The following is a 17,338-nucleotide window of genomic DNA, read 5'->3' as shown; positions in this document are numbered from 1 at the left end:
TGTGATTTGGCAGTTAATAATAATTGAGCAATTGCTGTCTACCAGGAAATTTCCTATACACCTTACCTCCGATAAGTCAGTCATTTAATGATTTAAAGGAAACCTGTGAGAGGGACTTCCGTGGTCGTCCAGTGGTTAAGACTCCGCGCTTCCACTGCGGGGGGCGCGGGTTCAATCCCTGGTCGGGGAATTAAGATCCTGCATGCCGCGCGGCGCAGTCAATAAATAAATAAATAAATAAATGAAACCTGTGAGAGATCAGGCAAGTTCTAACTAATAAGTGAAAACTCTCAACTTGAACTCAGAATTCTCACTCTGACCATTAAACTGATGCTTTCGCTTGACTGTCAATGGTGAGAACTGCTGTTTACTAACTGTGCTAGATGCTAGGGTTGTAAAGAAGACCCGATTCCAGCCTGAGTCCCTTCTGGAGCCCGGGTCCTCACACTAAGATGGACAAGAACCCAAGAACCCACAGACATAAAGGAATGTACAAAGGGCTGGGACAGCAAAGAGTGAGCAGCAGTGTCAGCAGGAAAAGCTGCCTCCTACCTGGATTGGTGTAGCAACTTGCTCTCCCTGTCTTTATATCTTGCCATCCTCATCCCACCAAATTACCAATCCACTCTTAACCCTGCCACAGATCCAAATTCACAGATTCCAGGCCCCTTCACCACTAAGCTCTAAGTTATCTTCCTAGTCTTATTTCTCTGCCACTGCTCTCTTCATTATCCTAAGGGTCTGGCATACCATTTTTGTTTTTGCACTCCATCTTTTTAAGACCCAGTTTACTTTTTTTGCTTTTATTTTTTATACAATTTTTAAAAGTTACACTCCATTTACAGTTATTACAAAATATTGGCTATGTATTTCCCATGTTGTACAATACATCCTTGTAGCCTATCTCTTACACCCAACAGTTTGTATGTCCCACTTCCCCACCCCTAAATTGCCCCTCCCCACTCCCCACTGGTAACCACTAGTTCTCTAAATCTGTGAATCTGCTTTTTCATTATATTCACTAGTTTGTTGTATTTTTTAGATTCCCCATATAAGTGACATCATACAGTATTTGTCTTTGTCTGACTTATTTCACTTAGCATAATGCCCTCCAAGTTCATTCATGTTGCTGCAAATGGCAAAATTTCATTCTTTTATATATAAATATAAATATATTTCTTTTTTATCCATTCATCTGTTGATGGACACTTAAGTTGCTTCCATATGTTGGCAATTGTAAATAATGCTGCTATGAACATTGTGGCGCATGTATATTTTCACATTATTCTTATTTTTTTCAGATGTATACCGAGGGATGGAATTGCTGGGTCGTATGATAGTTCTGTTTTTAGTTTTTTGAGAAACCTCCATAGCGTTTTCCACAGTGCACCACTACAGGTGGGAGGCAAGATAAACACAAAACTGTTAATAGTAGTTTGGGAAAAGCATTCTCACATTTCTGTACTGTATCAATTTCTTTACAATTAGCACAAAGTTTTTATATTAAAAATGAAGTATAAATGAATGATTCCATTTTTATGCCTTTCTGGAAAAGGCAAAACTACAGGGCCAGAAAAGAGGTTGCCAGGATTGGGAATGGGGGGAGGAGTTGACTAGAAAAGGGGACAAAGGAATTTTTGGGGATGATAGAAATGTTTTGATTGATTGTGGTAACAGATACATGTCTGTTCAAGTTTGTTAAAACTCACAGAACTGTATGATAAAAAAATGTGAACTTATGGGCTTCCCTGGTGGCTCAGTGGTTAAGAATCCACCTGCCAATGCAGGGGACACGGGTTCCAGCCCTGGTCTGGGAAGATCCCACATGCCGCGGAGCAGCTAAGCCCATGCGCCACAACTACTGAGCCTGCACTCTAGAGCCCGTGAGCCACAACTACTGAGCCCACGTGCCACAACTACTGAAGCCCACGCGCCTAGAGCCTGTGCTCCGCAAGAAGAGAATCCACCGCAATGAGAAGCCTGCACACCGCAAGGAAGAGTAGCCCCTGCTCACTGCAACTGGAGAAACCCCGCGTGCGGCAACGAAGACTCAACGCAGCCAAAAAAAAAAAAAAAAAGGTGAATTTACTGTATATAAATTATACCTCAAGAAACCTGACTTTAAGAAATGAAATAGAGAAAATATAGAAAGCACGGACTATATTTTTAAAATAATTTTAATTGCACAAGTAATAAAATGCACAATAATAAAATAATCTATACTTTTTAAAAATGAGAACATTACAGGTAAATCTAAAGTTTTGTGTGTCTCTGCCCTCATCCAGATTCCCTCTCTCCCTCCTTTCCAGAGGTAATTGATATGTGTTAATAATAGAAACATGTAGCCATTGAAAATAAAGCACTAGGTTTTGTGTGCACACGTATGCTCTTTATTACGGTATCATGCAGTACCGTATTCAACACCTTCTTCATTCAATTTTTTTATACCTGTTGATAAAGCGCAGTATTACTTTGTTTCCGTTAATGGTGTCATGCTGTAACTTATTCTGCAACTTTTATCAGTCAATTTTTTTGATGTCTAATTCACTCTTTAGAAGTACAGCAGATGGCATTCCACTTTATGAACCCACCACATTCTGCTCTTTCATTGTTGTGTAGGTGAAGATTAATTAGCTCCCAGTTTTTTGCTCTTACAGGGATCCGGTGCCTCCAGTGCTCACGTGCTGGGGCAGCTTCAGGGTGGACGGCTAGGAGTGGCACAAGTTTGTGCATTTTCAATTTTAACAGGATGGGATTTGTGCCTTCCCCAGATAGGCACCCACAGCTGCGGGGAAGTAGGTCTTGCAGAGCCCCAGACCAGCTGTAAGCCGTCACGGTTCCCTCCCACAAACCCCTCCTCCCCGCCCCTCCCTCTGCACCCGCCGGCATCTTCCCAGCAAGCACTGCGCATATTTGCATATAACTCAAGGGTTAGATTTACTTTTAAATGAAAATCCAAAAATAAACGATAGAATCTCTTTATGAAGCCTTCTCTCCGGCTCAGAAGTTCCTGCAGTTACACCCTCAATTTCGGGAACTCTGAGTAGAAAATTGCATCGACTTTGTTTTCACCTTTATCATAAAAGGGATTTGCCGACACTGCCACCCTGCTGTTATGGCTCATGCGGTAAAAAGGGCTTCTGTCGTGAGTGACACACGTGGGGCAGCTCGTTTGTTCTTCGTGCGGAATCGACATCAAGAGATTTCGGAAGCATAATTTTTTGAAAACTGGGCAGCTAGTGATCGTTGGTCCTGGCGCCCTTCTTTTCCAGTATAAAAATACAGAGTACTTTGTGTTCAATGGTTAAAGTGATATGAAGGTATGTTTCGTGAGTGTGTGGGTTATTGTTTTTTCAGCCGGGCTCGAGCCCTGGTGCGAGAAAATCCCGTATGTCATGGAGTAGGAATCCCGTGCGCCGCGACTGGTGGGCCCACGTGCCGAAACTATTGAAGCCCATGCATCTGGAGCCTGTGTTCTGCAACAGCTAAAACCAGCACAGCGCCAAGTCCGCGCACCGCAACAAAAAGTAGCCCTGGCTTTTCACAGCAGCGCAAGGCCGAGCGCAGCAACGGAGACCCCAAGCAGCCAAAAATAAATAAATAATTTGTAAAAAAAAAAAAAAATCTCGTGATAAATTCTCTTTATCGTGTAACGATGTTTAGTTTTCAGAAATCTAGGGGAGGTGTCGGGGTTGTGAACTGTTTGTGAAGACTGCTTTCACAAGTAAACAATTGTTTTTTTTTTTTCTAAATAGCAGAAGCAGGTACTTTTCTCCTTTCACAAGTTAGGAACGTAAGCAACGAAGATGATATATTTGTCCGTGAGTGCACTGCTCTAAGCCGACAAAAAGACTTTCCGTACCCTTTGCAGTTGTTTGTCTGCAAAAGCGATGGAATTATCATGCAAAAAGTATTTTGTAAAAATTTATCCCGTTGAGAAATTGGGATTGACATGTATGCATAAACAGTAGTATGTATGGAACAGGTAACTAATAAGAACCTGCTGTACAAAAAAAAAAATCCCCTCCTTTTTTTTAGCAGATGTAGGTATCGCTTTGTAAAGCTGTGTTGATGTTCATATAGCTTTTGTCGTTTAAAAACGTAGAGGCAATACCTTAAAACACCAGTGAAGTAGCGCTTTCTTACTGCTGATAGCAACAACCTTTCTGGAGAGCAATTGGGCAAGAGACATAAAAATCTAAAACCTTCAAAAAAATTCGTGTCTCAAGAATACGTTCTCCCATGAGATTTAGGGAATTCCCTCACAGTTCAAGGGTTACGACGGTTCGCTGCCACTGCAGCTGGCGCAGGTTAGATCCCTGGCCGGGAAACTAAGATTCTGCCGCCCAATGGGGACGAAAAGAAAAGAGAAAGATTTAGCTACAAGGATTCATTAATTCTAACAAATGTATCGTGTACTCATATGTAGTGGTCCCTCCATATCCGTGCAGGATGGGAAAGGTGGTTCCAGGATCTGCCGTTGGATACCAAAATCCGTACATATACAAGTGCTTTATATAAAGCGGCCTACGGACTTCCCTCATGGCGCAGTGGTTAAGAATTCGCCTGCCACTGCTGAGGACACGGGTTCAAGCCCTGGGCTAGGAAGATCCTACATTGCCGCAGAGCAAGTAAGCCCGTGTGCTACAACTACTGAGCCTGCACGCCCAGCCTGTACTCAGCAACAAGAGAAGCCACCGCAATGAGAATCCTGCACGCCACAACAAAGAGTAGCCACTGCTCGCCGCAACTAGAGAAAAGCCCGCACACAGTAAGAAAGACCCAATGCAGCCAAAAGCAAAACAAAACAAAAAACGGCCTAGTGTTTGCATGTAACCTATGCACATCCTCCAGTTATATTTTAAATCATCTCTAGATTACTTATAATACCTAATACAATGTAAATGCTATGTAAAATAGTTGCAGGGAGGTGGCAGATTCAAGTTTTGCTTTTTGGAATTTTGGAACTTTCTGGATTTTTTTTTTTTTTTTTTTTAATCCATGGTTGGTTGAATCTGTGGATGCAAAACCTGGGGATACAGAGGGCTGGCTGTATTATTTTGCTCACTTAACAAATGAGAAAACAGAAGCTCTGAGAGGCCCAGATCACAGAGCTAGAAAGTAGCAGTCAAGAGGTGAGCTCAGGTCTTCTGAGAGGAATCCTTTGCTCTCACAGCACAGAATACCCAAGGAGGATGTCAACTAGAGTGACATCTGTTAGAGAAGGAAAATTTATTAGGAAAGTGAAGCTTTTTTCATTTTACTTATCCGTATTTTCCAGTTTTCTAAGAAAATATGGAGTACACGAAAAGATTAGAGAAATAATGAGGACACATAGTCACTGGAATACAAATGATGAAAAACAAAATCAGACTCACAAAGAAGCCAGTCACAGAAGACCATATATTATATGATTCCTTTTACACAAGATGTTCAGAAGAGGCAAATCTATAGAGACAGAAAGTAGGTTAGAGATTGCCTGGGACTGGAGTTGAGAGCAGGGACTGACTACAAATGGGCATGAGGGATCTTTTTGGGGTGAAGGAAATGTTCTAAAAGTAAATTATGTTGCACAACTTTATAAATTTACTAAAATCATTGAATTGTACACTTAAAATGGATAAGTTTTATGATATGTAAATTATATTTTAATAAAGCTGTAAAAAAAATCAAGGGCTAAAAGGAGAAAAGTTCACTCAGCTAGGAGCCTGAGAATATATAATCAGTTTATGGAATAAGTTCCCTACTTTAGAAACTTTAAAAAAAAATAAATTTATTTATTTTTGGCTGCGTTTGGTCTTCGTTGCTGCGCGCGGGCTTTCTCTAGTTGCGGCGAGCAGGGGCTACTCTTCCTTGCAGTGATCGGGCTTATTGTGGTGACTTCTCGTTGCGGAGCACGGACTCTAGGGTGTGCGAACTTCAGTAGTTGGGGTACATGGGCTCAGTAGTTGTGGCACATGGGCTTAGTTGCTCCGTGGCATGTGGGATCTTCCCAGACCAGGGATCGAACCAGTGTCCCCTGTGTTGGCAGGCGGATTCTTAACCATTGCACCATGAGGGAAGTCCCTAAGAAACTTGACTTAAGTAGATTTCTTGTATTTTGAGCTTCTGTGTGTTAGCTGAAAACTTTTCACTCACTCATTAAAACCCTTTAATGGCACCTAACTAGCTTGGGTTAACATCCTGTAAATTTTGAGTGACCCACCACCTTCTTTGTTCTCAGGGCTCAAGCCACACTGGTCTTCTTTCGGTTTCTCCGAAGCCACTACTCTCCTCAACTTAGGACCTCCAGAAATTTCTCTCCTCCACCTGGAAATACTCTTTCTCAACGGCCTGTCTTCCTCTCCCCTTCTCCCAAAGTGGCTAACTCCTCCTCGTTCTTCATATGTCAGTTCAAATGTCACTTCCTCAGAGAGGGCTTCCTTGATCCCTCCAACCCTCACTAGGTTAGCTCCCCTACACTCTATTACACTCTTTCATGGCACCATATACTTCTCTGCAGAACATTATCATGATTGTTATTAATGTATTAGTTGCAAAGTTAATTGTTCAATATCTATATTCCCCAGCCAGATGTCACGTACGTGAGGGCAGGGAACTTATTTATGTCTTATAGACCACTTGTGTCCATGGTTTCTGGTGTAGTACCTGGCACATAATAGACATTCAATACATTTGTAGAGCATTTCACAATCCATGAAGTTCTTGTGTATATACAATTACATTGGCCACTATTTACTAAGCACCTACTATGTCCTAGGATATAGGAGTAAACAAGATAGCATGTTTCTGTCCATTCTAGAGAGTTGACTGTACTCTCCTATGTAGGACAAAACAGTCTTCTCATTTTACAGGTAATGAAGATTACACCACTTTCAAGAAAGTAGCAGACCCTTCTGAAATTAAAATAGAATTACTTCAAATAATATCAGAGACTCCCAACTGGATGGGTTTACTGCAGGCGGGTGGGGGAAGAGGAGATGGTTCAGGGAGATGGATTTTGAGAGGCTAGGAAGCTTTGGTATTTTGAAGGATGGAAGAGAAGAGGGTGTCAATTTGTCAGAAGAGAAGAGGAAGTTTCCATCCTTCAGATGGGCAGATGCCAGCATAGCTCCTCTCTTGAAACCAACCAAATCTGGTTTCTGAGATCCCCTATCTCAGATGTTGGGATCAGTGACCACTGATAAGAAATGAAGGTCACACAAAAATTGTAGTCTATACACTAACTGAAAAGGAAATTAAGAAAATAATTTCATTTACAATAATATCAAAAAGAATAAAATACTTAGGAATAAATTTAACCAAGGAGGTGAAATGTAGCCAAGGAGGAGTGTAACTTGTACATTACAACTACAAAACATTGCTGAAAGAAATTAAAGAAGGCAGAAACAAATGGAAAGACATTCCATGTTCACAGGTTGAAAGACTTAATCTTGTTAAGATGCCAGTACTAGCCAAAACAAACTGTGGATTCAATGCAATCCCTATAAAAATCCCAATGACATTTTTTACAGAAATATTTAGAAAAACCCATCCTAAAATTCATTTGGATTCTCAAGGGACCCTGAATACCCAAAACACTCTTGAAAAAGAACAAAGCTGGAGGACTAAACTTCCCGATTTCAAAACTTACTACAAAGCAAACTAAAAATTTTGTGGTATTGGTATAAAAACAGACATATAGACCAATGGAATACAATAGAGAGTCCAGAAATAAATTGTGGCATCTAATGATTTTTGATACAAGTGCCAAGACCATGCAATGGAGAAAGGACAGTTTTTTCAGCAAATAGTGTTGGGAAAACTGGATATCCACATGCAAAAGAATGAAATTTTACCTTAAACCACATACAAAAAATAACTCAGATCAAAGATCTAAACTTAAGAGCTAAAACTATAAGGTGCTTAGAAGAAAACAGGAGAAAAGTTTTATGACATTGCGTTTCGTAATGATTTCTTAAATATGACACCAAAAGCACAGGCAACAAAAGAAAACATAAGTAAATTGGACTTCATCAGAATTTACAACTTTTGTGTATCAATAACCGCTAACAATAACCACTACAGAATGGGAGAAATTATTTTCTCTGTCCCAGACCAATTTTTTCCTCTTCTATGGTGTCACCTCCTGCCCGTGCCAGAGGATGAAACTCTAGGGCTGTCAAGACCAGGCCTTGAGTGGAATCTGCAGCAGGCCTGCTGTGGTGGGACCAGCTGAAGAATTCATGCCTGAGCTGGAGGAGCAGTGGGCTCCCCTACCACCCTGCTGTGGCCTTCCCAGTACGCGGGCCCAGGGCCCAGTGTGACCAGAACAGCGAATTTGGAAGAGGAGGAGGAAATCCTTTTGTTTGATATCTCTGGAGTTGTAAATGTTGATAACCAATTAAAAACAAAAACAAACAAAAAAAACTTCAGGCATCCTCTGGACTCTACATTATCCATCTGTGAAGAGTTATGCCCTATGGGTCCCCAGAGTGGGCAGCCTCTGGTCTCTATTCCCAGGTATCTACTTCCAGCTGGGGACACTGTCTCCAGCTGCCTGGCCAGCTACTAATTCTGCAATTTCAACATGTCCACAACTCAATTCATAATTTTTATCCCTACTTCCCCTTAGATTCCCATCCCCCCATCAAACCTGCTTCTCCTCTTGTTTCCTCCACCTCAGTGAATGGCACCTCCATCACTTAGTCACCTCCAAAAGACCACTCTAAGACCACCTCCTGAATCCCCACCGTCATCACCTGTTCTGTTATATTACAGCCAGAACCTCCTAATTGGTCTTTTGACTTCCTGTCATGCTGCCTTCTTCTTCTTTTTTTTTTTTTTTAATATTTATTTATTTTGGCTGCACCAGGTCTTAGTTGCGGCATGCGAGATCTTCGTTGCAGCATGTGGGGTCTTTTAGTTGCAGCATGTGGGCTTTCTTAGTTGTGGCATTCAGACTCCGAGTTGCAGCATGCATGCGGGATCTAGTTCCCTGACCAGGGATCGAACCCTGGCCCCCTGCGTTGGGAGCGCAGAGTCTTACCCACTGGACCACCGGGAAAGTCCCCTGTCATGCTGCCTTCTCGTCTTCATTCTTTTTTTTAAATTTATTTTTATTTTTGTCTGCGTTGGGTCTTCGTTGCTGCGCGCGGGCTTTCTCTAGTTGCGGCGAGCGGGGTTACTCTTCATTGCGGTGCGCGGGCTTCTCACTGAGGTGGCTTCTCTTGTTGTGGAGCATGGGCTCTAGACGAGCAGGCTTCAGTAGTTGTGGCACGTGGGCTCAGTAGTTGTGGCTCTCAGGGTCTAGAGCTCAGGCTCAGTAGTTGTGGTGCACGGGCTTAGTTGCTCTGAGGCATGTGGGAATCTTCCTGAACCAGGGTTCGAACCCATGTCCCCTTCATTGGCAGGCAGATTCTTAACCACTGCACCACCAGGGAAGCCCTCATCTTCATTCTTAACTCCTCCAATGGCCTTCCTTTCCCTTAGAATTAACCTTGTGCTTCTCATCGTGGTCTACAAGACCCTGCATGAGCTGGCAGTGGGATCTTCTTTTTACTCCTTTTTTTTCTGTCACTCTGCTCCAGCCTGACTGGCCTTCTCCAAGTTCCTCCAACACATGGATTTCACAGCCTTTGCCTGTGCTGTTTCCCCATAGAATCCTGGAATGTTCTGCTTCCAGATCTTCAGCTGGCTCCTTCTCATCCTCCATGCCTTAGCTCCTGAGCCAGGCCTTTCCTGTTCTCACTGTGTCTAGTTATATCCCCTCCCCAGTCACTGTCTCTCTCACATCTCCTTTATAGCCCTTACTGACACCTGGCATATCCTGTCCCTTGTCTATATCCACTTCCCTCCTCTCTCCCCCACTTCCCCTCTTTTTCTACCCCCCACAATGTATACACTCTGCAATAGAATGTCTATGAGAACAGAGACAAAATCTATTTTATTCACACGGGACTCCCAGCCCCTGGAACATTGCCTGGTACATAGAGAGCACTCAAAAATCTGTGTTTACTAAAGACTGCCTGCACTTTTGTGTCTACCTCCCCACCCCTCGCAGCTCACCCCACCCTCTGTATCACATTCTCGGAAGCCAGAAGCCACTAATAGATGGGGACTGAATCTGGAAGGGAGGAAGTTCCGCCCGTGGGTGCAAAAAAAATATATTGGGGATGAATCCAGATACAGTTAAGTGAATCACCTCCTCCCCACACCAGCCCCACCCACCCCTACTGTCCTCCACCATCACCAAAGCAAAAGGCTAACTTGCTGGTTTTGGAGCCAGAGAGGATAAAATTCAAGTCCTGCTTGCTCTGTGACCTTGAATCAGTCTCTGCCTTGGCCTCAGTTTCCTCATCTGTAAAAGGAACACGATAATGGTACCTCATTCACAGGGAGGTTGGGAAGAGTAAATGTGGTAATCCACACTCACAGGACTGGGTATCATATCTGGAATGTAATAAGCACTCAAGAAATGCCAGCTGGTATTATTATTAATACTCCAACTGGCACCACCCACCTGCCTTTTAGAATAGAGCCCAGTCAGCTGCCTCCATTGGCTACAGGACCTTAGTTAAGGCCCTCTCTGGGCCGCAGTCTCCCCATCTGTGGCAGGGACTATTAGTAGCTACACTTATGAGTACATTCTCTCTACCAGGCACTTGGCATATGCACTGTTATGCCCACTAGAGTGTAAGCTCCCTCAGCTCATGGCCAGCTTCCTGCCCAGTGCCAGGGACATCATAGGTATGCCCAAAACCTCACTCTTCACCGTCTCTTATTTTCTTTAAATTATCTTATTTTATTTTATTAATTTTTAATTTTTAAAATTGTGGTTAAAATATACTTAACATAAAATTTATCATTTTAACCATTTTTAAGTGTACAGTTCAGCGGCATTAAGTACATTCACATTGTTGTGCAATCATCACCATCATCCATTTCTAGAACTTTTTCATCATCCTCAGTTGAAACTCCCACTAAACACTAACTTCCCAAACCCCCCTTCCCTCGGCCCCTGGTAACCACTATTTTACTTTCTGTCTCTATGAATTTGACTATTTTAGTTACTTCAAATAAGTGGACAGAGCCTGGAATTAGGACGGATCCATTGGGAGTGGCAGCTCTGCAACTTCTTAGACTTGCAACCTGAGGCTGTGCCACTTAATTTCACTGAGCCTGTTTTGCCTCTTCTGAGAAATAGGGATAACACTCCCTACCTGGAAAGGAAATTTCCTGCCTGGAATTTTATCTATGGAAAGGCTCCTAGCACACTGCAGACACAGAGAAAGGGCTTAAGCAATGTTAGTTTCTTTTCCCTTCAATCCTATGAGCAGTTAGTCTCAGGAAATCATAATGGTTAGGCCATAGCATAGACTGAGGTCAAGAGCTCAAATTCTGGTTCTACCACATACCAACTATGCGACCTCAGTTTTCCTATCTGTAAAATGGGGACACTACTAGTACCTACCTTGTGGGGATTCCATAAGTTAATAACAAGTGTTTAAAATGGCCTGGGGGTCTTCCCTGGTGGCGTGGTGGTTAAGAATCCACCTGCCAGACGTAGAGAATGGACTTGAAGACACGGGGAGGGGGAAGGGTAAGCCTGGGACGAAGTAAGAGAGTGGCATGGACATATACACACTACCAAATGTAAAATAGATAGCTAGTGGGAAGCAGCTGCATAGCACAGTGAGATCAGCTTGGTGATTTGTGACCACCTAGAGGGGTGGGATGGGGAGGGTGGGAGGGTGGGAGGAAGACGAAAGAGGGAGGGGATATGGGGATATATGTATACGTATAGCTGACTCACTTTGTTATACAGCAGAAACTAACACACCATTGTAAAGCAATTATACTCCAATAAAGATATTAAAAAATAATAATAATGAACATTGCTTTGCAATCAAATCTCAAAAAAAAAAATTAAGAATCTGCCTGCCAATGCAGGGGACACAGGTTCGAGCCCTGCTCCGGGAATATCCTACATGCTGTGGAGCAACTAAGCCCCTGCGCCACAACAACTGAACCTGCATGCCACAACTACTGAAGCCCATACGCCTAGAGCCCGTGCTCTGCAATGAGAAGCCACCACAGTGAGAAGCCCGCGCAGTGCAAAGAAGAGTAGCCCCTGCTTGCTGCAACTAGAGAAAGCCTGCGCACAGCAACGAAGACCCAACACAGCCAAAAGTAAAATAAGTTAAATAAATTAAAATAAATAAATAAGTTAAATGGCCTGGCACTTAGTAAGCTTTAGCTGTTATTATTCATGCTGCTGTTGTTGTTACTTGGCTTGAAATAAACATAGTCAAGAGCCAGCAGAGCTGTAGTTCTTCCACCTGGCTGTCCATTAGAGTCATTGAGGGACATTTTAGAAAATTTTCATGGCCAGGCTCTAGCTTCACAGATTCCACTTGAATTTATCTGGGGTGGGACTCTGGTATGAGTATTTTATAAGATCTCCCCAAGTGATTCTATGTGCAACCAGGGATAGGAGGGCCACAATGGTGGGGTAACTAGGAGCATGGGCTCTGCAGTGCAACTGCCTAAGTTCAAATACAACACAGCCAACAAATAGATATATGAATGTGGGAAAGTTTTTTTTTTTTTCTTTTTTGGCTGCGTAGCTTGCACAGGATCTTAGTTTCCTGACCAGGGATTGAACCTGGGCCCTCAGCAGTGAAAGCACAGAGTCCTAACCACTGGACTGCCAGGGAATTCTCTGAATGTGGGAATGTTCTTAATCTCTCACGTTACACTGGGTTAATAACAGGACCTGGGAGGTTATATAGATCTAATGTGCTTAGAGCAAGCTCTCAGCAGATCTGGGTACCACTGTCCCTCAGTTTCCCTGCTGTTTTCAAACTGATTGCAGCCACTGTGGGCCTTGTCCAGTTCATACCCACAGTGTCCCCAAGGGGGCCTGGAAGACTTGAACGTCCCACACGGAGGCCTCTCCTAACCCTGCCAGCTACCCCCAAAGTTATTTTTGGCCCTTCCACTGTTCATCTTTTTTAGTCACCCAAAATGAACAGAATTATCTCCCAAACAAAATTGTCTGCTCAGAAATCAGAGAGACCCCAAGAATGCTAGAGGGGAGGATAGAACCAGACTGGCCATTCAAGTATGTCTCATATTGAAAAGAAGAAGGAAAAGGGAATTCCCTGGCGGTCCAGTGGTTAGGACTCTGCACTCTCATGCTCTCACTGCCAAGGGGGGGTGTGGGTTCAATCCCTGTCAGGGAACTAAGACTCTGCAAGCTGCTCAGCCCAGCCAAAAAAGAGGGAGAGGGAGGGGGATGCGGTGGGGTGAGGGTGAGGTGTGGTGTGGGAAGAGGAGAAGAAAAATTATTCTCTTCAATGTTTAGGAAACAGTGTTTAAGGGGAAAAGAAGAATAACACAGATTGCACATTCAAGACAATTCTTCAAGCTAAAGGAAAAAAATGCATAGAAAAAAGATTGGAAGGAAATATACCACATGTTAAATACGTGGGGTATTTTTCCTGCTTCTCCATCCTTTTATGCATTTTACAATTTTCTGCAGTGAACAGGTAATTACAGGAAAAACAATTAAGTGAAAAAATATAAAAGGAAAGCCTTCACATGACCTTTTCGCCTCTTAAAATAATCATCTTTTTGCCTTATGCCTTAGTTCCTTCTTTCTGTCAAAAAATTTTAAAGAATTTTCTCCACTCACTGTTTCTGCTACTTCTCCCACTTACCATTTGATTCACTCCAATCTGGCCTCCTCCCTAACCTCAGAGGTGACCCACCCTGGAAGGATCAGCAATATCCTCTTAGCTGCTAAGTCCAATGACTTCTCCTTTTTCCTTGCCTGATCTCTCTGCAGTATCTGGCATTGTTGGTGCCATCTTCTTCTTCTTTTTTTAAAAAAATATCTATTTATTTAGGCTGCTCCAGGTCTTAGTTGTGGCATGCGGGATCTTTAGTTGCGGAGTGTGGGCTCTTTTAGTTGCAGCATGGGACTTAGTTGCAGCATGCAGACTCTTAGTTGTGTCATAAGGACTTCTTAGTTGGGGCACACATGCGGGATCTTGTTCTCCCACCAGGGATCAAATGTTGGCCCCCTGCACTAGGAACCCGGAGTCTTACTCAATGGACCACCAGAGAAGTCCTGCCATCCATCCTCTTCTGGAAGCGCCCTGCCTGCTCTCTGGGCTTCTTTTCTCTTCTCTGTCCAGGGAGCTAAGCATTCTTACCACTTCTGGTTGGTTCCTTCAGGTTCCTCAAGGCTTAATGTTCCCCAGGTTTGGGCCCCACATTGCCTGCACACTCTTCCTGGATGACCCATCCACTCTTGGCCTCTGTGGCCCATCTACATTGACAGGTCCCAAAATCCAGTCCTGGACTCTTGCCTCAGACCAGTCAATCCAACTTCGTCTGGATGCCTTCATTTAGATGTCCCTCAAACACCGCAGACTCAACAAGTCCAAATGGACTCATTATTTCTACTTTCCCTCAATCCCCAACAAACTCTTCCTGCTTTGTTCCTTCACTTGGGGTCATCCTTGTCCCTTTCTCTCACTCCCTGCATTTGCTTGGTCACTAAGACCTGTTGGTTCCAATTTGGAACTGTGTCTGGAGCACAGCCATGAACTCTGCCCTGCATGAGCCCCTCTCTCTCGTGGGGGTGATCCTAGCAAGATGATCCTAGTTTCCCTCACATAGTTTCCTTTTCCTGGTCTTTCTCCTCTCCAGTCCGTATCATAATTTTTCGGATCATTCATTCATTCGATCAACAAACATTTGCTGTGCACCAAACTCTACAGGTTGACACAAAGTAGATAAATAAAAAATCCAGGGGCTTTCACATTGTGGGGATTGCTATGAAGGTAAGCTGGGGGGTTGAGAGAAAATGACTAGGACATGGATGGGAGTTCTCTCAGACATGGTGCCCTGAATAGTCCCCCAAATGAACCTGACAAGTGCCCTGGTAGAACTGGGAGCAACAATGATAGGGAAGAAGGTGACTGGGGACCCCACTTTAAGGTTGGGAGCCAGTGAAGGTCTGTGAGGAAGGATAGATGAGAGTGAGCTCTGAACACCTGAGGGAGGAGCTTCCCAGCTAGGGGGAAGAGCCAGTGACAAGGCCCTGAGAAAAGTTCCAGGCACAAAGAGAGTATCCAGAGCACAGTGAGTGAGGGGCAGAGGAGGGCAGGAAGGAGATCACACAGGGTGGCCCTAGTGAGAGGTATGGATTTTATTCTAAGTGCAATAGGAAGCTACTGAAGGGTTTTTAACAGGGAAGTCACATAATTTGACGTTATTTCTTTAAAGGGTTACTCCCTTTAGGTGCCTAGGGCGGTTAACATTTGCAAGTGGGTGGATAGGGGTGCTGAGTACTAGAAAATGACTTCAGTGGTCCAGATAAGTCCTGTGGGCTGGGGCTGGGTGTTAGCACTACAGCTGAAGAGGACTTAAACTTCCCTTGGGTCCCCACTCCTTGTAGGATATCTCCTTACCCCTTATGAGAACCATCTGGTTCCAGCCCCCCTCTTCAGCCACATTTCCCTGTATTTCTTTGTACATGTTGTTTTTGGAATGCTCTTCCCCACTTTTCCCTTTGATGAACTCCTACTCATTGTTTGAGACCAGGCATAAATGCCTCCTCCTCTGTGAAGCCTTTCAGGAGTCCTCCAGGGAGAGTCTTTGCAATTTTTCTGTGCTTTGTTTATATCTCTATGATAACACCTATCACACTGTACTGTCTTGTATGTTTACAATTCTGTCTCTGAAGAAGGTAGACCGAGAACTTCTGGAAGGCAGGGACAGGGTTTTGGTCAATGTTCAATGAGTGCATGATGCATAATCAAAAGATATAGATGATCTTGCTATGAAATAGTTCACAAAGGTCAGGAGTCCACTCATGACCAGCCCCTATTATATTCAAAATCACCTACTAATGTGTAAGTCTCCTTATTTGATCCTGGAAACAGCCCTCAGAGGTGGGCACAGTGGGAAAATCATCTCTATTTTACAGATGAGGAAATCAAGGCTTAAGGGAGTTGTGACTTGGCCAAGATCCCTGGGCTGTGATAACCAAGCCTAGAATCCAGGTTGTCTGACCCCCAAATCCTATTCTATTGTTCGACTCCTGGGTTGCCTACCTGTTCTTGAATCAAGAACCTGTAAAACTTCCTGTCACCTCGTCATGACAGAGGGGACAGAGATCAGAGATGTGACTCGTAGGAAGGGGCAAGATGGGGAAGCAATTCTCTCTCCCCTTCCAAAACAGTGCCTGCATGCCACTACCTCATTCGTTCTTAATAACGGTAGCAACCATATGAGTGGTTATGACCATGTACTCTGCAGAAAGAAGGGCCTGAGTTTACATCCCGGCTATACCATTTATAAGTTTTGTGACCTTGAGGTATTAGTTAACTTCTCTTGGCCTCCTGTATTTTATCTGTAAAACGGGAGTGAAAAGAAGCTATTTAGTAGAGATTATATGAGACAGATTATATGAGAAGATTATATGAGAAGATTATATGAGACAAAGGCATCTTCCCTAAGGCCTGGCCATAGAAAGGTCTTAACACTTGCTAATTACTATTACTGGCCCCAGGAACTTTCCTAAGCATTTTCAAGGATCATTTCTTTTAACACTTAACAACAACCTAATTCCTAGGCAAAATAGGGGCTTAGAGCTGTTCAGTAACCCCCAAAGAATTTATGACTTGAACCCAGAACAAACCTCACAACCAGAAAAGCCTTGACAAACATGCATGGGTGAGAACGCAGAGTTTGCTTACTGACTCTATCCTGAACCAGATCTTTGATTCCAAAATGATAGTTGTATCATCACTTCTGAAAGTCTGATGAACGTAAGCTTCATAACCGGATTTGAGGAAGTAAGAGGGGCAGAGTCCTCCAAGGGGAGTCCTGCCTTTGAGAGACATGCCTTTGCCCCCGATTGCGAATGAGGTGAGACTTTAATTTAGGCCTCGTTTTCCTCACCCGTAAAGTGGGGTTAGAAAAGTTATCAGGATCCCTGGAGTCCCTCCCAACACTAATTTTCCAGGGCAGGAGATTCTTGCTCTGATAAAGGCCCCAAACCCTCCGGCTGAAGTTCATCCTCTGCGGGGCCGGCAATAGGGACGCGTCCCCTTTAAGGAGCCAACTCGCCGGCGGCGGCGGCCGGAAGTGTTGAAGCTGGGCCTGGCGGCGGCGGTGGCGGTAGCGGCCGTGGCGGCGTCTGCGCATGCTCCGTCGCCCGCCCGCCCTGGCCGCTCGCCGCCCGCCCGCCCGACGGAGACGGTGAGGAGGGGGAGGGGTGGGCGCGCGGGCGCGGGGGGGGGGGGGGGGGGGGGCGGGCGCGGGGGCCGCGCGGCGGCCG

The 17,338-nt window shown here is 44.1% G+C and overlaps 1 protein-coding gene and 1 non-coding gene across 6 annotated transcripts in view; both read left to right on the top strand.

The window, feature by feature from the left end:
- Window positions 1–3,129: 3,129 nt before the first annotated feature.
- Window positions 3,130–3,263, top strand: LOC113622522 (U11 spliceosomal RNA). The gene has a single exon (XR_003433563.1). It is a non-coding gene; the product is annotated as a U11 spliceosomal RNA (small nuclear RNA).
- Window positions 3,264–17,152: 13,889 nt separating this feature from the next.
- The window catches only part of GMEB1 (glucocorticoid modulatory element binding protein 1), a 29,383-nt gene continuing 29,197 nt past the window's right edge, over window positions 17,153–17,338 (top strand). For 3 of the 5 annotated variants that reach the window (XM_027109424.1, XM_027109423.1, XM_027109420.1), the window contains exon 1: window positions 17,153–17,259. The gene's annotated coding sequence lies outside the window, so the exon portion shown is untranslated. The remainder of the gene's footprint in view (window positions 17,260–17,338) is intronic. The other 2 variants (XM_027109421.1, XM_027109417.1) reach the window with 2 other exon arrangements.

The sequence above is a fragment of the Aethalodelphis obliquidens genome, unplaced genomic scaffold (genome assembly GCF_003676395.1).
Source record: "Aethalodelphis obliquidens isolate GAN/ISIS:26980383/991018 unplaced genomic scaffold, ASM367639v1 scaffold9, whole genome shotgun sequence".
Lineage (NCBI taxonomy): Eukaryota > Metazoa > Chordata > Mammalia > Artiodactyla > Delphinidae > Aethalodelphis > Aethalodelphis obliquidens.
This window is presented reverse-complemented; position numbering and strand designations above follow the sequence as displayed.